The sequence below is a fragment of the Polyergus mexicanus genome, unplaced genomic scaffold, assembly GCF_030449975.1.
Source record: "Polyergus mexicanus isolate NDT 795.1 unplaced genomic scaffold, iyPolMexi1.0 SCAF_6, whole genome shotgun sequence".
Classification (NCBI taxonomy): domain Eukaryota; kingdom Metazoa; phylum Arthropoda; class Insecta; order Hymenoptera; family Formicidae; genus Polyergus; species Polyergus mexicanus.
This window is the reverse complement of record NW_027223326.1, coordinates 6,574,556-6,602,168: the sequence shown is the minus strand read 5'-3', so window position 1 is coordinate 6,602,168 and position 27,613 is coordinate 6,574,556. Positions and strand designations below refer to the sequence as shown.

The window sequence follows — 27,613 nt, the reverse complement described above, 5'->3', positions numbered from 1 at the left end:
TGATTAATTACGTGAATTGCAATTTTCGTGCTTTTTCCTTGTCACGATATGATAAATCGCGTGAGAGATTAATATCAGGAATTCCATATGCAAATTGTCACGCAATTATCGTAATCTGTTGATTGTTATAACATTTTTGCGAATGAGCAAATAAAAAAAATAAAAAAATAAAAGCTCTGGAAGGCGTTAGACGAGCAATCATCAGATAAATAATCTAGAAATTATTTATCATAATTGTTATTTAAAATAATAATTTTATTATTTACCTCTCCGGTAATACATTTTTATAACTTATGAATTTATTTATGTCAGTTAGTTATTTTTATACTTGGTGTAATAATGATTGTAATTGTGATACGAGAACGATAGATTCGTTGATTGTTAGCTACATATATCGTACATTCATATATTATTGATCTATCTTTATTTATGCCCGACTTATGAACTATGATGACGTACGAATTTTGCATGACACATGCCGTTTTTCGCATTTTGCACAATTGGAGTCTAATTTTCATATACACATAGTCATTGCGAATGTTCTTTTATCTGCGTACGTATAATTTTGCTAGATCAACTGTGTCGTAGAAAAATTTCGGCTTCTATTTAAGGATGTTTTGGCTGTACAATAGTAGCAAAAAAACTGTCAAAATTAAAAAAAAAAAACGTATTTTTTACGTTTATACTGTTTGAAAAATCAAATAAATAAATCAGGATTATAAAAGGAATTGAAGTATCGCAAAATAATATGGTTTTTGATGTCTTCGTAAAAGAAAATAGCTGTAATTAATATTTTCCCTAATTTATGACAAAAACTTCTGATCGTGAATACCCCCTGAAACAAAGAAGAACGAGTAATTTGCAAAAAAGAGAAAGAGAGATAGATAATATTTGTCTACATTTTTTAGTAAATAACTTTTAAACCAGTAAGTGGATTCAAATCAAGTTTTGCGCAAATATTTGCTAGAGTTTCCTTAATATATGTGAAAATTTTTATTTCGTTGGCAATGTTTTCTCTTGTCAAAGGACCACGCATGATTCATATGAGAAAAACGTTTCCGGTCAATTTGCTTGAATTTGTAATGTGTTTGGTTCTTGTGTCCCCGATCAAAAATGTCAAGTTACAGAAGCTTTCTATGTCCAGTTCTTAAATTATACGGGTACACAAGAAGTATCGAAACCCTTTAATATTTCGTGAAATACGCGTTTTAGAAAAAAAAATATTCTATATAAAAGTTGTAGGGTTTTATGTGACGCATTACAATATTATTATGACCTTAAATAGCGTTGTCATTGAAAGTCACGTAAAAATCACTTTGAAATTTTTAGATATAAATCCCCATTTCTGATTGTATATTCTTCTAACTTACCTTGAGACCTCTTCAAAACACTATATAAAGTTTCTTTCCATTAAATAGTTTCCAAATTATCAGGCTTGAAAGGTATAGTATCGCCGGCGTTAGTATTGCCCAGAAGTAAATTTTATGTGATTTTAACAATGCTATTTAAAGTCTTACTAACATTGTTACTTAATGCGCTACTTAAGACTTTTTAATTTTTATTTGAAACATCTTTCTCTCAAATCTTGAAGAAAAGCATTTTTCAGAAAAATTGTTTCAAACAAAAGGTTTATTTTAAATATTTTTTTTCAAATCTCGAAAGTAAAGCGTTGTTGAGAAAAATGTTTCAAATAAAAGTTGTAAGGTTTTAAATGGCGCATTGAGTAGCAATGTTAGTGTGACTTTTAATAGCATTGTTAATCCGTAGTAACCGCACCAATGCAATTTTGCACCACCTAGAATTTCCTACTTCTGGATCTTTCTACCTGCATTCTATAACCGCCTCCCCCCTCCTCTCCCCTCTACGATAAATATATCATTACCCTAGGGTACTAACTGCACAGTGAGCCGGTGTCATTTGTTTTGAAACCGTTGCAGCAGCAATATCAAAACTTTAAGGAGGTGTTTATTTGCACTAGTGTGACAACAGCGTGTGCAAAGTCCGTGCCCGATAAAATAATTAATTTTGCATTTTCGTATAACAAACGAAACGGAATTGCATTGAATGTAAGTATTTGAATATATTTTATTGTTTTTTAGCATAAAAATTTACAATTTTGTATGATTTTTTTATATTTTTAGTAAATTTCGGAGCAATAATATTTTTTTTATAAATCCTTGATTATTTTTATTCCTTTGTAAAAATAAATAATTGTTTACATTCAACGGCATGGCTGAGAAAGGGAGACGCTATAATTTATAAAATTATATTGATTTTTTCACCTTTCAAATGTACCATACTTTCAAACATCCCTAAAAAATCCTTAATATTCTATAATGTTTCTAAAATATTTTGTTTCCAAAATACAAAACATTTTAACTTTAATTTAGAAAAAAAAAACATTTATTTCTGTCAAATAGAAAAAAATGGCAATTTTTTTGAAAAAAAAGACGATTTTTTGAAAATTTTATTTTGATTTTGACGTTTTTTCACTATTACAAAATTATTTTTTGCATTCGAGATCGTTATCATTGGATTTCTGGGGAATTTTTACCCCAAGAAACTCATGTTATCGAATATTTTTGGATTATTTATGCGCGAGTTATGGAACTTTAAAAATGCAAAATCCCAAATTGTACTAGTATGGTTAGTACGTATACTGAATAGAGATGTGGTTACTATAGGTTAAGATCACGTAAAAATTACTTTCGGATAATCTAATGCTAATGGTACTTTCAAGCCTGATAACTTGGAAAATATTTAACGGAAAAGAACTATATTATAGTGTTTTGAAAAGTTCTTAAGGTAATTTACAAAAAATATGCAATCAAAAATGGGGGTTTTCGTTAAAAAATATCAAGGTGATCTTTACGTGACCTTGATAACGCTATTCAAGATCATAATAATATTGCTATGTAATGCGTCATATAAAAACCTACAACTCTTATATGGAATATTTTTTTCTAAATTGCATATTTTTCGAAATATTATGAGGTTCCGATACTTTTTGCATACCCGTATAATTCAGAAGTGGACATAGAAAGTTTCTGTAACTTGACATTTTTGATCGGGGATACAGGAACTATAACATATCACAAATTCAAGTAAATTGACCGAAAAGGTTTTTCTCATATGAATCGTGCGTGATCCTTTGTCAATGGGTGCTTTTCAATACGCGATTTTCCATAAGAATCAATAGTAACTTTAAACTTAAATAATTTCCAAACCTTTAAGAGAGTTTTGCTCAGGTTTTGCACAGATATTTAGAAGAAATAATAGAATGGTCTACGAAATTTTCATGCTTTTGTCAATGTTTCGACATATGACATATACATCCTTAATAAACGATCGAACGATAGAGGTCAAATCGATTATCGTAATCGATTTACGCATCTAACCATTATTATTTATGTATTACGTAAACGTTATGCAATAACTGATCGCTTCCTGAATATAATTATATATTTATTCCGCCGTTATTACTTCGGCGCTGTTATTTTTTTCAGATCGCAAAAGTCGCTTGCAAAATTTATGTTAAGAAAGCGGGAAGCGATGTTGCGCTAAATATTGCCGGTGCTTAAATTTATGAATTTATTCTATCAATTATTTTATCAAATATGTTTGTCAGAAAATTTATTCTTGGAATTGAGAAATAAATAAGAAATATATTTAAATCATGTCTGCGGTAGGCGCACATCGTAGATATATGTTGATGGGTCTTTGTTAAGAGATGACGGACGAGGAAGAGAGTTATTTAAATTAGAAGAATATTCCTCTCCTTTTCGTGTCTTCTGTTAAAAGATTGGCTTGCTTTTTTGCGGAATATAATCCGTTTTCAATGAAAGAATGATAAATAATATCGAGATATTATAACACGTATTTACAAACAATATTTCTCTTCCGATTGAATAATACTCGCCTTTTTTCACACGGATATCCTCGATTAAATATCTCAAGCAATTTATTGAGAGCTGCGAGATAACAATCGATAGTAGTAATTTATTCAAGAGATTTCTCCTCTCTCTGAATGCGATTACGAGATTATGATATTTATTTTTGACGAGAGGATATTCTCTCCAAGAGCGCTCAAGGTCGTCTTGTATCGATCACCTTCACGATTTTCCTTCCTGTTTTGCAATTTGCAAGAGACGATTTACAATTCACCAGATTCGAGGTTTATTAAAAATAAATCAGAATATTAAAGCAATCCTTGCGAAGGACGAAGCAGTATATCTCTCGTCGAAATATATTCTGCGTAATATTCTGTTCCATGTCAGTGAACTTGTGTGTCTATCTGGCCTTCGGCGGAATATTCGATTTCTTCTTGAAAAGTCCAAACATGAAATAGCATCTTCACGTCGTTTCAGGAATAAACTCAACGATTTATTTACGATTCACTTACCATTTTATGACCGTACTTATGCATTGTATAAGTTTCGGTGATATACACACACACACACACATACATATATATATATATATATATATATATATATATATATATATATATATATATATATAGATACTCAAAGGTTTGGACTTTTTCATAGTTGTCGATTTAATTTACGTTACATACATCGAAAACTAAGTAATTTTTTTAATTGTCCGATATAATACCGAATGATTAATTTGTTTGATATGTACAGGATGTTCAATGAAACTTCAAAGTTTTATAGAAAATTGACTTTCAAATAAAAAAAGTACCTATAAACATAAATCCAAAAACGCTTTGTTAAAAAGTTATAGCTGATAAACTCTCTATAAGTAATTAGTTATGATCAAAATTTAATAAGAACATTTTTATGTTTGCATTTGCATTACGAATGTACTGTTGCTACATAAAAATCATCGAAAGGTAGTTTTTTCAAGTTTCTGTCCATACAGCACCGAAAGATTGCAAAAACGTTGCATAGATCTTACATTGAAACATTGTAATATTGCATAGAAGTTGCGAAATGTTTCTGCAATGTTACTGCAAGCCTGCGGCAACGTTGAAATGTCCGCCCTCAGAAATATTTCAATGTAAGATTACAGTAATGTTACGGTGCAATGTATTTGTAATATTTAAATACATTGCTAGAAATAAGCAAAACGCTTCAAATTTAATACATAAACTTTGAGAACATATAAAGACATCCAAGAGAGATAAGAAAAAAAATTGTGAATTTACGCAATTACAATGAGTTTTTTCTCGTCTCTCTTGGATGTCTTTATATATTCTCCAAGTTTATCTATTAAATTTGAAGCATTTTACATATTAAAAAATTATTATCAAATTTTTGCTTTTATATAAAAATGGGAACCATTAAACAATTTTCTGTTATCTAATTAACATCGCTATTTGATAAATTATTGACAAGTTTAAGAAATTGATAATGATTAAATAATTTAATTTATAAAAATTAAAATTTTATTTATATAAATATTAAACTCCATATCTTAAGTAGACAATAAACGGATAATTTTAACTTTTTTCTGATAATTATTTGTCCGATTTCTGAACACTGAATTCAATATCTGAATTTCCTGTGTTGGGATTGTATCAGACAAATTAATCTGATAAAAATAGTTATTATACCTTTAATATTACTAACCGCTTTTTGCAAGCTTTATATAACCATCGTGATTAAAACTTAAATACGGGATAGATAACGCAACGCGCGCCGCATAGTGGTAAACGAACGAAGTAGCGATTATCAAAAACTGTCTTTTGTAATGTTTTTGAAATGTTGCTGTAACATTCTCATAAAATATTACAATTCCATATTCCAATAATGTCTCAACAATATTTCATTGCAACTTGCAAGATTGTAACATTGCTGCAATGTAATTGCAATGTTCTGTGCTGTATGGGTGTTCTTTTCGTTGTTTTGAGGTTATTTGCTTTTGAACGCCTTATTAGAATTAAATAAAATTGGTGTAATTTAGTTTGTTTTTTAATTACCTATCAGATTTATTTCGTTATTTTCTTTCAAATGAATGAAGGATTTTGAAATTATTTTTAAAAATTATCAAAAAAAAACTTGATTTTTTGAAGTTTATTAGCTATAACTTTTTAACGAAGCGTTCCTGGACCTATATTATTTATAGTAACTTTTTTGTTCCAAATTCAATTTCCTATAAGACTCTGAAGTTTCATTGACTTGATCTGGAACACCCTGTGTATATATATATATATATATTTTTTTTTTTTAAATCTTTCTATTCATAAATTGTAATATATGATGTGTAAAGTCACTTTTGGAGACTATAAAATAGGATTTTATTCATCATTAAGCATAATTAAATAAAAAGAAATAGAATACCTAGAAATCATGAGATAATAGAAAATACTAATTTAGCTAAAAAATTTGGTTCAATAAAACATTTGCATAAATTTGCTAAAAAAGAAAAGAATTATTATTCTTCCTTATAAAAGGACTCTTTTTGCATTAATATATGCTTCCACTTTGTTGGTACATCTTTTTAAATTCTTTAACTCACACGAATCGCATGTGTGAATTTAATTTCTGGGAGGTCTTTCTCGGGCGTCTTTCATAATTTTGCCTTTTCCTATTAAATTTGTCGAATCGGAGAAGCAGAAAGAAAAAAAATATTGTACCAAACACACAAATTAGCTCAATACGAAAGACGACTCATAATTTTGTCGTTCAGCAAAAAAAAATTGAAAGTACACGTGTGCTCGTCATGTTTTCAATGTTTCATTAACAATTGTCGACTTTAAAATGTATGAAGGTTGAATCGAAGAAAGATAGACAGCATGTCTCATTTGATATCATTAAAAATACAAATCGTTTAGATACAATCAATTATTTTTTATCGAACTTAATCGCATTTTCTGCGGAAAATACAATATAAGTCGTTCAATCATATATGCAGGGTGTCCTAGACCACCCGTACACTCCTTTTCTTTCAAAAATTAAGTATTTTAGAGAAAAATGTTTTGAACAAAAATTGTATGCCTTTGAGGGGAACATAAGATGGTGTCATTGGTTTGACCTTGCATGGCATTGTTAAGGTCAAATCAAGGACGCCTTTAATTTCTTAAATGGAACCCCCTATTTTTCATTACATATTCTCGTAGCTTATCTCGAGAGCTTTTCAAAACACTATAATAAAATATTTTTTCATTAAGTATTTTTTGAGTTATTTTATATTTTAATCTGACATATTTTGATATAAAAAATAATAATCCCCCCCCCCCTTCCCCTAAGATACTCGACTTTTGATATATATATATATAAAAGGTCGCGAGAAGAGCCCGTGTCAAAAGTGCAGGCCGATTTGCACATTTAAGAAGCGCAATTAACATCAAGTAGTGACATAATCCGCGATCGCGCATCCGGACACCCACAATCCACAAGGAACAAGATTCATTATCATCCGTCGCCGTTGACGTCACACTTAGCGAACACCGCCGACGACCGACGAGAGAACGCGTGCAGGTGAACTACAATATACCGTCTCGACGTCGCACATACGGACGAGATCCGGAGGACGCGTGGGACGAGAGAGAGAGAGAGGGGGGGGGGGAGGGAGAGGGAGAGAGAGAGAGAGAGAGAGAGAGAGAGAGAGAGAGAGAGAGAGAGAGCGGGCGGTAGAAGGGATGGTGGGTACCAATATGGCGAATTGGTTAAAAGCAATGCACCGGCATTGCGTTCGCCAGTCCGCGAGTTGGCACGACGGCTAGCGCGTTCGACGCTTTCGACGCGGTCGATAACGCTCGGTATCTTTTTTTTTCTCTCCCTCCCCCTTTTCTTTAATTTTCCTATATATATATATATATAATTTTTTTTTTAATTTAGCCTCTTTTCTCGAAAATCGCACGATATATCTATTCGGCCTGTCGACGCTCGACAGCATTTTAACATCTCGCGCGCGAAGCCGAGAGGAGAGGAGAGGTCTTGATCGACTTTTCTTTTTTTTTTTCTTTTTTCGCGTCAAGATTTTAGAGAATCGCTCTGTTATCCGTCGTACCGATCCCTTCGACCCCTTTGGTTCTTCCTCGTCCCGTAACCGCACGAAAGTTGAGAGAACGGGGTGGGCAGACGGAGAGAGAGAGAGAGAGAGAGAGAGAGAGAGAGAGAGAGAGAGAGAGAGAGAGAGAGAGAGAGAGAGAGAGAAGAAGAACGAAAGAAGGCTACTTTCGCTTACGTCGAAGTGTCACGAAGATTGTTGTGTGTGTTACGGTTTTTGGACCAACGTTGACCAACGTACGCGATCTTTTCAGTAGCCAGTAAGTATTGTGAAAGTTTTTATCTTGATATATAATTAAAAAGAAATGTTAATTTTTCAATATCTGGTTTCATCTCACAACGACGCAAATAATAGTACTAATAATATTAATTAACTTAATATTAATAATGTTAAATAATAACACGGTACGATAAATAATAAAGTAACGATTTGGATAATGATTTTGATTTATATGAATTTAAATAATAATAATAATAATGGTTTGGAAATATTAGAGTTATTAAATAGAATCACACATTGTCACGTCATAATAATATAATAATTTTTTCACGATGCAAATTATTCTTCACGTTATACGCACAATTTTTTCGTATAACAAGGATAAACATAATAATTTATTATTTGTCGAATAATCCGTGTGCCGGATAAAAATATTAATACTTTTTCTTCACGATTGAAATTATAGGAGAATTATCTATAAATTACTCGTTGTTGACGAGAAACCGAGATTGGAGTGCAATATATCGACGTGTTTAATTTTTAATACGAAGAGAGTATGTATTACGACTCGGATCGATCATCCATGACATCGTCGATCTCGATCGTTAGCGGCAGATTTTATCGAATTGGATTTTGCGAGGTCGTAAATGAAATTTAAATTACGGACGAGCACGCGAGAGCTTCGCGAGAGTTGGAGCACCGTCTGCGATTTCAATTATTCCCTCTATCATCGATTGATTGTTCGTCTCATTTGTTCGAATGCATATCAAATATTGTCCCATTCCTTCCTTCCTTCCTTCCTTCCTTCCTTTATTGAATGTCTCTTCTCTTATGAATCATCATCATGCACTTGATTTGACTTCGATTCACGTCCCACTCGTTCGCAATAGACTGCGAGAGCATTTAATGAACGTATTTATAGTCGTTAGGCCATTCTTATGTATCGAGGAAAGCCTTGAGTCAACGTTTCACGATGCGAGCCGCGTTCCTCTATGTTCATTTCTTTTGTTTTGCGATTAGCAAGACGGGATGATCGTTTGCACAACGTTTGCAAAAACAAGTCGAAGGCTCCCACGATCGTTATGATACTTTCCGCAATCTGTCATCATAGTTTTTGTTGTCATTATATTAAGGACGAGTCGATGATGCTCGTAAACTTTTCAATATGTGATAAAGACAGAGGTTTTAGAAAAGAAAGAATTATTCTTGAGAATTTTTGTTCAAATTTTTTTGTTATCCCCTTCATTTTTTTTTATTTATTTTTTTTTTTTTTTTGTTCTAAAGGAGCTTTCTTTTGCATTATAGCAAAGAGACGGCGGCCTCATTTTCAATTGCTGGTAATTCCTAAAGATAACGCGTTCGTGATAAAATGTTAGATAAATTATAACACGTGTTTGCACAACGTTTGCAAAAACAAGTCGAAGGCTCATCATAGTGTTTGTTGTCATTATTAAGGACAAGTCGATGATGCTTGTGAACTTTTCAGTATGTGACAAAGACAGAGGTTTTAGAAAAGAAACTTCTTAATTATTCTTGAGAATTTTTGTTTAAATTTTTTTATTATTCTATTCATTTTTTTTTTTAAAGGAGCTTTTCTTTACATTATAGCAAAGAGGGAGCGGCCTCATTTTTAATCGCTGGTAATTCCTAAAGATAACGCGTTCGTGATAAAATGTTAGATAAATTATAACACGTGTTTCTTTTATGAGAGCATCTAATTAATTACCACTTAGCATTCAATCCGAAGCTTTAATTTCCGTTTCTGTCTCTTTCTGTTCCTCCTTTTTTCACTCACTTATTATATTGTCAGACGCACATTCTATCTATTAAAAACAAATTTTAATATATATACGTGCTTGAATCGCATGTGATCGCGTGTCTCTCATTTTGACATCTAGCGCGAAATAAAATAATCGAGTTTCAGCTACAAAGTCGCGCGTTTGTGTACCACATTACTCTACATTACATAACGTAACAATGGTGTGGTATATGATTAATTGTCGCACGATACACGACACGTAACACACAATGTATCGTTATCCGCAGTGGGATGTTCCGGGACCGAGATTCCGACATTGTTTCTCGCGCGCGATGCATCGTTCGTAATAAAAAAAAAAAAAACTTTCACGTACAAAGTTCCCTTCCTATAAAAATTTACGAGATTTATTCGTTTCTTTGATATCAATCTATTTCTCGCATATACAGGGTATCCCGAAATTAAATGTCAAAACTTCGTGCGGGGATCAATAAACTAAGAAAAAAAGTTCTTTAGAATTTTGCTCGTTTTTGCTTAGTTTTGAAAAAAATCGCAAACAAAATTTTATTAAAAAAACTTGAAACAACATTAAAATTATTAAGTTTATCGAAAAGTATTATACCACGAGATAAAAGTAATAGAGGAGTAGAGCATGGAATTAAGAAAAGAGAGTGAATTAAAATCCTAAAGTAAGATTGGAGGATTGTAAATAAATACGCGATAATGCGAGATTATTGCATCCTGTTTACATTAGTTGACATTCCTTTTGTCATTAGAGAATTGACAAGAGAATAAATAAGTAAAATGAAACAAAGAAAGAGCTCTCATTTTTTCGCTTATTTATTATTTGTTTAAGTAATAAATATTTAAGTAAACAAGGTACATACGATAATCTCGCGTTGTCGCGTATTTAATTTACAATCCTTTAATTTTATCTCAAAAGGATTTTAATTCACTCTCTTTTCTTAATTTCATGCTCTACAACTTTTGTCTCATGGTACTTTTCGATGAACCTAATAATTTTAATATTATTATGTTTTCTGGTAAAAATTTTTTTCTTTTTTTTTGTGATTTTTGTGATTTTCTTCTGGACGAAGCAAAAACGAGCAAATCTCTAAAAGACTTTTTTTTTCTTAATTTATCGATTCCCCATACGTTTTCGAAATTTTGAAATTTCGGGACACTATATATATTATATATATATATATATATATATAGTCATATTAATGTGAAATTTCTAAAACTCTTATCAAATATACGATGCTTATAAAAAAGATAGCATTTTATAAATTAAATTTCTTGCATTTAAAAACTCATTATTATTCTTAAATCATCGCGTGTAATTATCAGAGGAGAACACGTGATGTAAATATTTACCTTTTTGCGATAAACGTAAACTGTTCGAATCTAATTCATATAATGTAATGATATACAACCATCATTTATCGCGTTTATTAATCAAATTCGATCTAATAGTTCTATTTCGACACTTAAATTTGTATACTAATTTAATGTTTATAGACAGAAGAGAATCAATTCTCTTACGCATATACATAAGAGAGTATTATTCTCATATAGTCATTAAGAGAAAAAATACGAAATTCATAAAAGAAAATTACACAGTGTGTTATTTAAAACTAAATAATCTGGGTAAAATGATATATGATAATATTTGGAACTCGATTAAGAAATAATGCAAATTTTATTGACGAGAATAAATTCGCTTATGTTAAAACTAAAAAAAGTATCGGATATTTAAAGATCAAACATTATCAAAATAAAAGGAGAGAAATAACATTACAATAACGCAAGTCAAATAACGTGGAGGGGAATTCCCCTAATGCCGGACGGCATCTAGCGTCGGACACACCAAATCTATGCATTTACAAACGCGATCGTGTCGCTGCCGTGGCGAAAAGGTTGAGGGGGGTGAGCGATAGCAAGACATCTCAGTCTTGGGTGGTAGACAAAATACTGTCGATTCAGAAGGACAAGAGTGTATCGCGTAAACTTGAGACGAATATACCTACAAAGTTCCTGTGACTAAATATTTATGCACATTGTTATAAAGTGATATTTGGTAAGTGCTTTTTCAATTACGTCAGTGATTTTTGTATGAAGAGATAGAGTTTAATAAATAAATAAATATATATATATATATATATATATTGTATTCATTATAATATATACTCAGTTTGGTCCGCTCTATCTGCACACAAGTATTGTCCCACATCATTTGGGACAATTTTAAAAATTGTGTGCAGATAGAGCGGATCAAACTGAATCGAAAAGTCCTGTATCATTTTTTTGTATAACGCTTAATAAAGAAGTTATTATTGAGTAAAGTCTGGCCAATCAGCAATCCGGGATCCTGTATATATATATAACAAAACAGTTTGTTATTTATCCTGAAAAAACCTTAGGTGTCCGGTACTAGGGGAATTCTCCCTATGCAGGAATTGATTTGCATAGACGAAAAAATTTGATATGTTTAATCAAACTTATCAGATTTTTTTCAACGGGAATGGTTATCATAAAAAGATTTACATGTTAAAAATAATTTCTACAAAGCACACGACACAATCTTATGACGAATCAATATTACATATGTACATGCATAAACTTGGATTACATTCTAACAATGTCGCGACGTTTATCGGACAATTTCAATTATGACTCACACCGTCATCTTTTTACCAATTTTATTATTTTTAACAGTTTCTGATTTTAACAAAATATTTATTTTCTTTCGTTTAATTTACGTTGAAACGCGTGTAATATTTAGCATTTAACCGTCCTGTTTTACGTCCTGAAATATTTGCAGAGACACATAAATAAGTCAATGTGTAGCACAATCGGTGAAAAAAAAAAAAAAATAAAACAATTGCCCAAATCTCACCGAATACATATTTGTACGAGTGTACATTAATAATAACGAAAAGGAGAAAGGATATAGAATTTTTCTTCGGCTTTTATAAGTGCGAAATAGTTTTCGTATAGTTGTTTTCAAGACCTTTCAATCCCGTTACGGACGATTAGAGCTAGTTTTAAAGGAAATAGAGTATGACGAAACATTACCAATAAAATACCAGTGATTAGTAATCGGTGTACGACTAATAAATCTTATTGGTTAACCAATAGATAGCAAAGATAAATTTTTTCAACGATTTCTTTCAAATAAGATTTTCTTTTTCTAGTTATCCTCTTAATTATCTCTCGAATATATTTTACAGATAATCTTGAGTTTGAAATGATTCCCTGTATACATTCTTATAATTTCAATTAATTTTTATTATAATTATAATCTTAATTTTAATTTTAATTTTAATTTCAATTTCAATTTTTTCTTAGAATTTTCCTGTAACACATCATTTCAAGAGAATATTGAAACAAATTTTTTATAACTATATAGTTATATTATTTTGCGAGTTTATATTATATATAAATTACAAGCATTATATATTGGATGATTGCATAAGTTCGTGCCCGATTTTCATAGATGGCATTAAGTTACTGCATGGCGGAGTTCTATTGTTTTCGTGTGATAATCGTTGCTTATACCGAATAGATGACGTTGTCTTATGTCAATTTAGCGTCAGATATTGTTCAGATAAGTCCATTTGTGCATAAGAGAAATCATTAAAAATGGAGAACGAAAAGGTGCATTTGCGACATGTAATGCTATATGAATTTCGGAAAGGCGTGAGTGTTGGGATTGCACAAAAAAATATTCAAAGCGTTTATTTGGACCGCGCTCCTGCTCTCCGAACAGTCAAAAAGTGGTTTGGCAGATTTTGAAATGGTGATTTCAATATGGAGGATCAACCCCGCTCTGGACGGCCTTCTGGCATTGATGATGACATTGTGCATGCCTTAGTGGAAAGAAACCCAAGGATTACAACTGAGGATATTGCTGAGAGGCTGAACATCGATAATTCAACCGCTTTTCGTCTTTTAAAAAAGCTTGGATACATTTCCAAGCTTGATACGTGGGTGCCGCATCTCCTGACTGAAAGGAATAAGCTGCAGGAAAATTGCAGGAGTTGCAATGGGAAATTCTGCAGCACCCGCCATATTCTCCAGATATTGCGCCTTCAGATTTTTATCTGTTCCGGTCTTTGCAGAATAGTTTAAATGGCAAGAATCTCAATTCCGAGGAAGCTGTCGAAAAGCACCTTAGAAACTTTTTTCAAGAAAAACCAAGTTCTTTCTTTAAAAATGGAATCGACAAGCTTATAGATCGTTGGAAAACCATTGTAGAAAAGAATGGAGACTATATAATTGATTAATAAAAGTGTTATCTCTAAAATATAATCTATTGAAGTTTATATTTAAATCGGGCACGAACTTATGCAATCACCCAATACAAAGATAAAATAATCATTTTAGACTACATTAGGAAAATAATTCTCTTTTAGGCAAGAATAAAAAATACGCACGTAAATAAGATTGCGCAGAGATAATTGGATAATTAGCCAAGTTATTCTACCATTGGAATGACATGCGGTCGCGTGGAATTCCGTGTAAACCGAGTAAACTAGTTCTGTTAGCCTGACCGGTATACCGGTCACTGTATACAGTAACGCAATCGGTAAAAGCTGTTGTATAATCCATACGCAAGATGCAAAAAAATATACGCGCGCCACGCACTTTTTACAATAAGTCTTGAACAAGCCTTCAAGCTACGCGATCGATTTCCAATTCATCCACTAAATATCGACGATTCATCAGCATCTCGATCCATCCGTCAACCATCCGAATCTCGATCGATTATCCGGCGTAAGACTCTACATACGGTGCCTCGTGACAGGTGACAAGTCGCGCGCGCGCGCGCGCGCGCCAACTTATCCTACCTATTACGTGAAACGTGCCATGCGTTGCGACACACGACCGGCAAATTTTCTGACAGAGAGCGAAACGAGTCCTGCTTTCTCCCGAATTTTTCAGCAGGTCTGGCCGCGGCGCGCGCGATCGCGCGTACGGATGTACCCGTGTATATTTTCCTCGCGTCATGAAATTCACGCGATCTCATGTTCCCCGTCATTAACCGTCGGGGTTTCATTAATAAATGAAAGTCGCGTGCGCGCGCGCGCGATTTATACATACCGGGCGGGCAAAGTCCGCTGGCGCGCGCGCGTCGATCGCCAAGGCCGGAGCATCCGTTTTCATTACGCGCGACATACACATACGCGTGTGTGTGTGTCTTCGAGTTGCTGTCGCGCTTATCTTTCGGCCTGACGATTGTATCACGGGCTAGTTACACGGAAAAGACATTACGTTTGACGATATGATTTCGAGTTGTAGTAGATTCATCGACAAATTCGGAACGCTACCGCGTAAAATTCGCGTAATCGCAAATTCGATGATTTTTAATCATGATTAAACATTATTCTTGCAGTCCTGGAATCAACATCAATTTTCATTTTTTTTTTTTTTTTTTAACGCAGAAATCGTACCGCCATTCGACGTTTCTCGTAATGACCGCCTTATACATGCTCATCGGAACGTAATAGAACCCGTTAGAGATTGTTCGCAAATCTCTCTCGACTGCTGATAACAGGTTTCGACTGTTTTCGTTCGCGGCAGCCCATCGACGACGTTGAGGAAGGACCATAAATATGGCGCTTATATAAGGGGATTCTCTCCCTGTCTTCCTCTACTCCTCCCGCATCCGTCACTTTCTCTCTCTTTCTCTCTCTCTCTGTCTCTCCCCGCGCAGCCATTAATGCGTTACAGCGACTCTCGGCAAGTTACAACTTCATGCAGCTATGCACTTTCCCCGCGCTGCTTGTTGTGGCTCCGCTGCTGCTGGTCGATCCATTCGCGGCGACAGTCGAGATTGCGTGCGAAAAAATTGACAGCTCTTTTTTGATCCGGACCCAGTTTACCTTCTCGTGTCTGAAAATTCGAGAGGTCACGTGTGGGAGCAACGCGGAAACAAAAATGACGAAGGTCGGCTCGCGAGATGTAGGATTCGCTTTCTCGTTTCTTGAAATTACATCATCGACCTGATTACCCAATTATGTTTCGCGTGATCCGCCCGTCACTCGCATGGGGTGAGATAGCCCGATGCAATGGGTGTGAGATGGTGCGTTCTTAAAAATTCGCGTACGCATTATGAAATTTATGTATAAATTTTTTTTTTAATTTATTTAAAGGCGCGACTTTCCTTTCTCAACGTGTCGAAATAGCGACAATCTCCTCCGGTTACAAGCGAATTTATGGGTACCCTGTGTGTACACATAACGCGGCGGTTATAACATAACGCGCGCGATCAGCTTGAAATAAATGTTTATGGATAATTCACAGTTGGAAAATTTGGCTTAAATTTAACATATATCGCATGTCCCAAACGGTTTATACAAATTTTTGTGTTAATTTAACCTAATATGGATATGTTATACATAAATGGTGACAATATAATACTATGTTAATATTTCAACACAAAATGAATGCAGACTTTATAGTAGTTTTAAATAAATTTGTTGTAAAATCAACATATTTTTAATGATAAAATTAAATTGGAAAAATGTTATTGGTCTGTAGTCATTCTCGCTCCTATTGTAGAACAAAATTAACATTTTTTTTTTTTTATTGTGAATTTTAACAGATAAATCCTGTCACTAATAATACGGAACATATCTAATTGTGTGAAATGAAAAATAAGCGCACATTATGTTATTTTTATACTTTTGCTTCCTTATAGAAGAAGTTTTGTTTTCGTGACAAAATTTTTTTTCCAGTTTTCTATGTCAATGTGTTTAGAATGTTCGAAAAATTATATTCCTAAAAAATGTATGTATGTACGCGATATATTGTACAGCCTCTAACTTTCGCTAGTTTTGAGATATCGGACTAAATTTTTTAAAATAAATAGAGTATTATTAAATGGTCGATATGGAATTTGGTGAGAATCGGTGAAAGGGTTAATTTTTTTTTTTTTTTTTTTTTTTGAAATTTCTATACATGTTCTATCTTCCGCAAATTTTTAAATATTGGATTAAATTTTTTTACATGAATAGAGTATTATTAAAGAATGGTTAGTAATGAATTTGAGAGGGATCGGTGAAAGAATTCATTTCCGATGAAATTTTTAATTTTTCCTCTATGAGGAAGCCAAAATTGCAAAAACCCGTTTGCTTCAAGGAGCTTAAGCTTTGTGAGTGAAATAAAATGATGAGGAAGCAATGTGCAAGTTTTTAATTTGCAAAATTTTTTTTCCAATTGTTTTAATAATTTAACATTAGAGTTTAATTAACACAACAGCAATATATTAAATTAATACAATGTGTTAAATATTTAACACAAAAATTTTAACCGGCATATTTTTTAACAAGAAAATATAAATCATCCAAGTGTGTATTAATATTCCTATTTTGTTCTCTGCTTCAAGCGATATTAATTGTGTTGAAGAATCGCAAGAATAGTCTAGAAATAAATAAATCTTAATAAGGCTTGATGAATAATATTAGGTGTACAACTTTGCTTCCGCCGTTTTCCTATAGATGGCTTTAGCGGTAAGTAGTGGTCGAAATAAATAGATCATAGACGTCATGCAATAAACTTGGGCATCTGTCAACATAACCCCATAGAAACATTAGTCGATTTGTGTCTGCATCATAAAGTTATTCTCGATTGAAAATATCAGTTTACGAGCTAAATTCTCGTCATTTGCGAGAGGTTTTAATTTTCTGCTTCAATATGAAGAAATCTGTGGCTGAGGCTCATCGAATGCTCTCAAATACTTATGGTGAAGCCGCTATTAGTGAAAGAACGTGTCGTGAGTGATTTCAACGCTTCAAGTACGGTGATTTTCACGTCGAAGACCGGCATAGCGATGGAAGAGAGAAGGTTTTCGAAGATGCAGAATTGGAGGCGTTACTTAATGAAGACTCGAGTCAAAGTCAAAAAGAATTGGCACGATCATTGGGAGTGGACAATACTTTGAATCATAAATGTATAACCAGTTTTTTACAATAAAGCCTGGAATTTCGGAAAAAAACGGCGGAAGCAAAGTTGTACACCTAATACAACGATAATTTAAATATTCCGTATCGGCGGAAATTATTGATGTTAATGTATGATTATTAATGTTATCGAATACCGTACTCACAACTTTTTGTCGGTTTTATAACCGACTTAACAACCGTCGTAACAACATTGGCGTTGCGACACACCAATCTATATAATTTCTTTCGTTTATTTTCGATGAATTTTTTTTTTTAATTGTTCATTATCGATTATATTATCCACCATACTTGGAAAACATTATATTTTGCGGAAAATGCACAATGGTGTTATTAATTACGTATTTAATATTAGAATGCATAGAGATAAATGGTTTGTCTATTGATGATTTCAGTCATTTTTATACTAACTTTAAGGAGCTTTGCTTATGTAGACCGACTAATCTTCATAACGTAATTTTCGGAGAAAATTGGAGCACATTCATCTAGGGTCTAGAGCAATTTTATTTTATTTTTTCGAACTCGTATTCTATTCGAAAAATATTTATGTAAAAATATTTATGTGTAAATTCAAATTAAATTCTATGAATTTTGAGAATCTAATATTTAATTCATTGGAATAACAAGAGATAATTTATCTTAAATGTATATTTAACGAAATGTGTGTACTGAAGATTAAAATATACTTAGATTTTTAATTATGTCCAAGTTTAGATCGCGATGTTTCCGTAATTAAACACTCAATATGTAAAATTTATCACTGATTGAATATTCAAATCATGACATAAAAAAAATTGACTGAAAAATTGAACTTCAAACGAAGTGTTTGTAAACGCACCGTCTGGATTTTCAGATACCCTTCAATTTTTAAACAAATTCCTTTGAACTTTCAGAAAAACAGCAGAGAATTTAAGACAGATTGTCTGAAATTTTTTTCCGGACACCCAGAAAAGATCTGAAAACTCAAAACAAAAAAATATGTCCGAATTCTTAGGCAATCTTTTTACAGTGAAGCTTTTATCCCTCCCCTCCAAAGATTAACGATTACTTTTTTTTTCATTCCAATAATCATTCTCACAACTTGGCGATGATATTTCGTAGCGTCTCTCTTCTTTGGGATCAGAGGTACGCGACTGCAATTTTGTTGTGCAACTTTAGAAGAAATGGCAAAGGCCACTTCTCCTCAGATCATTAGAACGTCATTTCATCACGAATGTCTGTAATGCTCTCCTCGAAAAGCAGCCGCAAATACCTATCCGCAGAATAAACAGCCTTTAAGTCACGTTTTTTTCTATTTTTTTTTTTGTTATCGCCAAAATTATTGCCGAAATCAACGATGATTATCTCTCTCGATGAATCATCAAATCGTGGCTTCGCGGAGGAGTCATGAATACGCGTTTCCTCACAAATCGCCGGCGACCTTGTCTCGTCCTCGTTATCATACACATGCACGTGCAGCTTTATGTTACACGTACGTTAATCCATATATCCGCATTGTGACTGCACATCCGAGGACAGTAATCGTAGTAGTAGCCGCTTAATTTCAGATAAAGCGATTATCAAAAAGTGACAGAGCTAAAATAGAGGCGTCCATATACGTTCGGAACGATTGGACGTCGTCTCTCGATCATGTTTGTGACAGAGGCTGTGGAGGCAAACGGAGAATAATCATATAATATCGAAGGTACATTGCGTAATTCGCAGCATATATTTACCTCATATTTACTTACATCAATACGAGCGGAGAAGATAAATATTTGAGAAATGTATATAAAATCGAGAGAGGTACAATGTTCACCTTCTTAACGAATGATGAGATCCATCCGTCTACGTCATTTCATATTCCGTTGTCGATATACCACACCTAGATCTTCGCAAACTGGTCTGGTGAATCCGGTTGTCTTGATATTTTTTTTCGATTCCGATTATATCCTCTGCGATTGGAGAGACAATCCTTTCCAATACTATGTAGAATATTACGACGAGCCTCTCTTCATCTTTAACTATTTTTTACATCGCGCATTTACTTATATGTATAAAATTCGCTATTATATGTAGGTATATATTCTACACTTATCTCTGGAATGATTGTAATTAAATTTACATAATATCTGCTATCTTTTTTCGAGTTTTTATGGGACAATAATAAATGTTTTCTTTTATTTTATTCCAGCAATCTTTTTTTTTTTTACGTATAATAGAAAAGCTCCAAAAAGATAGTAAACAAAGATTAGAAGGAGCAAAAGGAGCTGAAATTAACGGGTGTCAGTAACATATAATCAGATTTAAAAAATAAAAGAACCACGCGACATATTTAATAAATTAAGGAACTAAAGCACTATATATAAATTAACAAAATCTGAATTATAGAAGTCAAAATTAAAATTAAATTTAGAAAATATAAAGAACGCAGATTATTATATATATATATATATATATATATATATATATATATATATATTTTTTTTTTTTTAAATTGCTCGAAACTTAAATTGATAAAAAGAGAGAGGAAAGAAGAAGGTTTTCGCGTTCGCGAAAAGTATATTGGGTAAAAATAAATTATAGATGTGGTTGACTGGCGTTTAACATAAATCACGAGTCGCAACAAGTACTTTCCATGCATAACTGAGGTTGTTCGAGGTCGTCATGCATTAAATTTACGTCACACTCGTATACTTCTTACCCGGTTGAGTACAATAGGTAGTACTTTATCGTCACATGAAATTATCGAAATATTGATTAAGCTGTCACATTAATTCATTACCTACAGCTTTGCACACTCACTTTATTATATATATATAGTGTTAAATGTATTGCATTATATTATCATGAAAAATTTCTAAATAAAGTGACATTTATGCAAATTTTATATGTTAATATAATAAAGTATTTGAAATATATTGTAAAAAATATGTTTGTAGTCGCGAATATTTGATTTTTTACGAATGAATCGTGTTACGAGAGAATTTTTATAATATGTTACGCGAGTATCTTATGTGAACAGAATATATTTTAATTTTCAGCTTAATATTTTTCAGTATATGAGACTTTTACCCGTATTCATAGTCCTTCCTTATTTTAAGGACGGAGGAAGCCTCCATGAAGGATTCCTTGAATCTGCAAGACCACCTTGTTTCATAGATGGATCTCGAGTCTCCCTTTCAGAAGAAAGGAATATTTTAGGGATTTTTAGTGACCGACTGGAGGCAGCACCGTTTTATGCTGCCTGCAACTAATTTCATATAATACATATGAAAACTTTTTCGTATCTTCAAAAAATTCCACGGGATTTTCCCAATCGCGAATGTATCTTTTCGGAATCCGCCACAGAATCTGATTCTCTGGATTTTCGTCTTCAAATCCATCATCAGAATCATTTAAAAATTCATTGTCCATTATCCCTTTTTCCTTTATACACTTTCAGTTTGAGAGCGCGACAACAAATAACCACAAAACCACAGATTGAAATGTAACGAAACTAACTTTTGGAGGTTATATTTGGTTATATTTTGCGTATCGTCTGCTAAAAAGGTCGCATCCACTCTTCGAGGAAGCTCGTGACCTTCCTTGAGATAAGGGAGCCAATAAGATTCCTTGTTCGGTCAAGGAAAGTTTATGAAACGTGGAACGAGGAACAAGGAATCCTTATTCCTCAAAGACGGATTATGAATACGGGTATTTGACTGTTTTTAATATTATACTTCTTCAAAGAAATAGGAATAGTTTTCTCTATTCTTTCAACTATTACGTTAATAGCCACAATTGAATTACATATAAAATTTTGGCCGATTGACATTGAGCATCCAAGATTTATACAATTAACAGCTCCTCTCTCTCTCTTCCCCCTCCCCACCCCTCCACCCCTCCCCAAATCGAAGACATGCGTGACCCCGAGCGTCGAAAGACAATCCAACCTTTGAGTCCTTGAGAATCGTATGTTGCCTTTAGCGGGGGACGCTAATAGTTGACGTTGCGATTGAGAAATCTGTTTCGATTAAAGTTTGCCAATTGTGATCCTACTCACATTCATTCACGGCGTACTATTAATGTTTTTATATTTGCGTAATCTTGGGCGAAAAAAGAATTTTAATTACTCTATTGTCACGTGATCGCGTATATCGTGATAACGATATACTTTCTTTCGCTATCGTCACGTATATTTTTCTCACTTATCATCGTCTTATTTCTCAACATGTACAGTTTATATGCAAAGTATATGATTTTTCACATAAGGCCACTTTTTAGGTCTTTTATCGATTAAGTGAGAAAATTTGGAAATAAAAAAGCTAATTTATTGTTGAATTTTAATAATAAATGTGTATTAAAAATACATTGGAATTTTAAAACTTGGCATACACAATATTTATTGTTGCGGTCAAATTTTAAATTAAAATCGATAATCAGAAACGAGGACTCACTAGAACCCGCGTAGAGTCTGTACAAAATAGTAGACAACATCTAAAAGCTATCGTCGCATGTATATCGTCGATGGTTTACACGTTTACAATATTACGGATGCGTTCAGGAGACACAACTGTCGCATATTGTCTTGTTAACAATTGATTTGTTCGTTCTAGAAGTAAGAACCAATCACGTTCGATTATTATATACTCAACGGTTATGCTTCCTGAACGTACCCAATATAATGGGTGCGTTCAGGAGACACAACCGTTGAGTAGCAATCGAACGTGATTGGTTCTTACTTCTAGAATCAACAAATCAACGTCGAGTATTGACAAGACGATGCTCAACAGTTGTGTTTCCTGAACGCGCCCAATGACAGGATGATGTGAACATGATCAATGCTGACCGGTCGATACGATAATGTTCATAAACAAAGATCAAGAAAGGAAAACCGTAAGAGAAAGTTTGATTAAGGCAAGTTCAGTTAATTTTTAAATTCTCCAATTCAAACTCTAAATTCTCAAATTTAAATTCTTTTGTCAATATTTGTTTTTTTCCGCCGCGATCGACAATCATAACAATCAATATACGGGATGATTTATCAACACAAAGTATCGTGTGATACTTTCTTTCGTTATCGTCACGTACATTCCTCTCTTTATCATTCTTTTGTTTCTCGACAATTTACAAAATATGCCTGCGATTTTTCTAAAGCATCTTTTAAGCAACTCTTTTGTCAATATTTTTGTTTTGCCGTGATAGGCAATCATAATAATTAATATTCGGGATTATTTATCAACACGATCGTGTGATATTTTCTTCTCTTATCACATATATCCCTTTTATTTTTTTTAAATTTTCCAATGTACAGTTTACAAAGTATGCGTGCGATTTTTCTAAAACATCTTTTAAACTGTTTTGTCAATATTTTTGTTTTGCCGTGATGGGCAATCATAATAATTAATATTCGGGATTATTTATCAACACGATCGTGTGATATTTTCTTCCCTTATCACATATATCCCTTTCATTTTTTTTAAATTTTCCAATGTACAGTTTACAAAGTATGCGTGCGATTCTTTTAAAGCACCTTTTTAACTCTTTTGTCAATATTTGTTTTTTTCATCATTTGTTGGTACAATCATAATAATCAATCGAGGTGATAGCGGTCTCGATTTTTTTTCGATAGCTTCATGTAGTTTTATTACATGCTGCGATAATTCAACAATGAGATACGTCGATCAAAATGAGAAAAGAAGAAACGCCTTGCCGAAACGCTACTCATATCTATAGATACATGCAATCTCGACGATTTCTCATAATAACAAAAAAGATCATGCACGCGGCAATCATACTCAAATATTAAATTATTAAAACACAATTATTAATAATTTAACATTTGTGTTCAATTAACGCAACAGCAATACATATTGAATTAACACACATGAACGCGTTAAATGTTTAACAACAAAAATATTAACCGGTATATTTTTGAACAGAAAAACACAAATCCTCCAACAGTGTATATTTCGGTGATAAAATAATTTCTTGGAATTTTTGCGAAATTAAGCGAAGAATAAACATTGAAAATATTCGCTTATAGGTTGAGGTTTTCAATTTTCGATCGTTCATTTTTCGAGATCGCGTCAATGTCTCGAGAATCGCGGAGAAGAACGACGTTCCTCTCTCATTTCAGGCTCCGGCGTTCGCAGTTAAGAGAAAGTATTCGATGTTTACACCCTGTCTAAACGAGGAACACATTGTTGTCGAAGACGTAACCGCACGATAGTGGGATCGCGATAAAGCCGCGTCACCATGCTCGCTCGCGTTTGTAATCTCTCCAACTTTGCCTTCTCTTTACCGGAAATAGATTATGCTGCATACTATCGGTTTGCTGCGCCTCATATATTCGCTTTTTTCTTCATTTTTTTTTCATCTGCTGCCGCGATCTCTTCATTCTTCCCAACCGTTATGCAATTGCATTGTAATGCGAGAATTCGCGAGATTTGCGTTTGCATTTTCTATCGTTCGTGGATTCTTAAGCAACGAGACGACTTAACAACTATCAGTTGCATAACAGGCTCTTTTTCTCACATATTATTTTTTTCTATTTTTTTATGTTAATTGCGTGAATTGAGTAGAATTTTGGTGTGTAAAACGATAACATGCATATTAAATACATCATCTCGTGATTTGCATATCGGCAAATCTTTGCAATTATACAAATCACCTGTTTTTAATTCCAAGGCAATGTTGTTTATCTGCAATTGGATAGATATAGAAAAACACGTTAATGATATTTGCGAGCAGTGATTTACGCAGCAATTATTATTTAATTATTAGCAATTATTATTTAATTTTATTTTATCGACTGTAAGTCTGCATACATATACTGTTTTAAATATATTCAGATTATTCGGAAAACACGCGTGAATTTATAATACAAGCATATATACAGGGTTGGATAGTAACTAGTTAAACAGTGAAAAGTTAAGTTAAAAAGTTGAAAAGTTAATAACTTTTAATTTAACTTACTTAATTTTAACATGTTAACTTTTAATTTAAACTTGTTATTTTTAAATGCATTAACGTTAACTTATTAACTTTTTTTATACGAGTTAAAATAATTTATCAATATTAAAATAATATGAAAATGGTTGATTGTAATGCAAATATTTCATTTGTCGTACAACAAATTTATCGGATATGTCGTTTCGCTGTTGGATAGAAAATTAACCTTTAACTTCAACGAGTTGATAATTTTTTAACTTAACTTTGGCAAATATGTATAAAAGGTTACATCTCACCGATTTTATCGCCACTTAACCCATACAGCACCGAAAGATTGCAGAAACGTTGCATAGACCTTGCATTGAAACATTGTAATATTGCATGGAAATTGCGAAATGTTTCTGCAATGTTACTGCAAGTCTGCGGCAACGTTGAAATGTACGCCCTTAGAAATATTACAATGTAATATTACAGTAACGTTACGGTGCAATGTATTTGTAATATTGAAATGCGTTGCTACAAATATGCAGAACGCTTTAAATTTGATAGGTAAACTTTGAAATTATATAAAAACATCCAAGAGAAATAAGAAAAAAAGATTGTGAATTTACGCAATTACGAGTTTTTTCTCTCTTGGATGTCTTTATATATTCTCGAAGTTTATTTATTAAAATCTGAAATATCGTGCATATTAAAAAATTATTATCAAATTTTTGGTTTTATATAGGAATGGAAACTATATAACAATTTCCTGTTATCTACAATAGTTAACATCGCTATTTTATAAATAATTTACAAGTTTAAGAAAATAGTAATGATTAAATAATTTCATACATAAAAGTTAAAATTTTACTTATATAGATATTAGACTCTATTTTATCTTAAGCAGACAATTAACGAATAATTTTAACTTTTTTGGATATTTATGTATCCGATTACTGCACAATCGGTTCAATATCTGAATTCCCTGTGTTGGGATTGTATCGGATAAATTAAACTGATAAAAATGGTTATATCTTTAATCTTATTAGGCGCTATTTGCAAGCTTTATGTAATCATCGTGACTGAAACTTAAATGCGGCATAGATAACGCAACGCGCGCCGCATAGCGGTAAACAAACGAACTAGCGATTACCGAAAGCTGTTTTTTGTAATGTTTTTGAAATGTTGCTCTAACATTCTCATAAAATATTACAATTATATGTTCCAATAATGTCTCAACAATATTACATTGCAACTTGCAAGATTGTATATATTATTGCAATATTACTGCAATGTAATTGCAATGTTTTCTGTGCTGTATGGGAAATATGTTGTAGGGGAGGTTCTTCTGATTAATTGGCCGCAAGAAAAAATTGGGGGAAAAAGCATTCGTTTTCAGAAGATATGAAAAATTAAAGTTTCACAGTTTTAATGCTTTTTCTCGAGTATTATAAAATAATATTAGGAAACGTGTACAAGTTTGTGTACGTTGTATTTGTTGTAGGGTGTAGATATGGAAAAAGTATTTGTTTACATTTACGGGATAGGTACACGATTATAAATGTTTTCGCTTTGCGTGGAAAATTGTACCTAACCTAATCTATGTGGAACGTTGCTTCGCGTTGTAAAATAACCTAACCCAAATCAAATTCTAATTCTAAATCGGAAATAGGTTTGTGTGTGGGTTAGGTTATATCTTCTGAAAGTGGAGCCCCCATCCTGTAACGGGGGAGGGGGGGGGGCGGAACTCACTGTGTCCACGCATATACTTTACAACGCGAAACGAGGTCCACCCTACAATTGTTCTGTGGATGGGAAAGTATATGCGTGGATGTAGTGGGTTCCGCCCCCTCCCCCCCCCCCCACCTACGGGAGGTCTCCACATAACTATCTCGTAAATGTAAACAAAAACATTTCTTACATTCTCTGCAAGAAATACAATATACACAGATATCACTATTCCTAATTTTATCTTATAATACTTCAAAGGAAGCATTAAAATTGTGAAATTTCAATTTATTATATCTTCTAAATGAATGCTTTCCCCCACATTTATCTTGCGGGGAATTACTCAGAAGAACCTCCCCTACAACATATCCAAGTGGCGATAAAATTGATGAGGTGTAACCTTTTATGCATATTTACCTTAACTTTAACCGAGTTAATTTTTGTTTAAGTAACTTTTAACGTAAACTTAGTTAATTTTTGGGCCATTAACTTTAAACTTAACTTAGCTAAAAAAAAAAAAATTAACTTATCCTCTGTATATATATATATATATATATATATATATATATATATATATATATATATATATAATATATATAGCTTTGCATATGTCTATAAAACACTTTTTCAAATACGATTTATGTATTATCCCATACAGCACAGAATATTACAGTAATATTGCAGTAACATTGCAACATTGCCGCAATTTTTGCTACAATGTTGCAATATTGCTGTAATGTTGCTGCAATGTTCTGTGCTGTATGTGGGATACATCTACATATATAAAATACTTAGATTGAGCAGTATCCGCCGTGGAAGATGCTGCATAATCGAATTTCATAATTTTATACTTCGTCGAGAGCCAACTGCGAGATTCATTATATCGAAGCCCCGTAATCCGCAACAGTCGTCGTGGAGCAGGCACTTTTCTCCGGCGCGCTGGACAGTGACAGCACGCGACCGCAATTTCTCGAAGTGTCAACGACGACGGCATGCCGGGTCCGCGATAGACCTTTCTCCATTCTCTCTCTCTCTCTCTCTCTCTCTCTTTCTGTTCTTTTTTCTTCTC

General features: G+C 32.9%; 1 protein-coding gene across 5 annotated transcripts in view; it reads left to right on the top strand.

Annotated features, from left to right (window-relative positions):
* Nucleotides 1–1,929: 1,929 nt before the first annotated feature.
* The window catches only part of LOC138934363 (very long chain fatty acid elongase AAEL008004), a 47,513-nt gene continuing 21,829 nt past the window's right edge, over nt 1,930–27,613 (top strand). For 4 of the 5 annotated variants that reach the window (XM_070298012.1, XM_070298010.1, XM_070298011.1 and 1 more), the window contains exon 1: nt 7,882–8,236. The gene's annotated coding sequence lies outside the window, so the exon portion shown is untranslated. Of the gene's footprint in view, nt 2,067–7,881; nt 8,237–27,613 lie in introns of those variants that run through there. The other variant, XM_070298008.1, reaches the window with a different exon arrangement.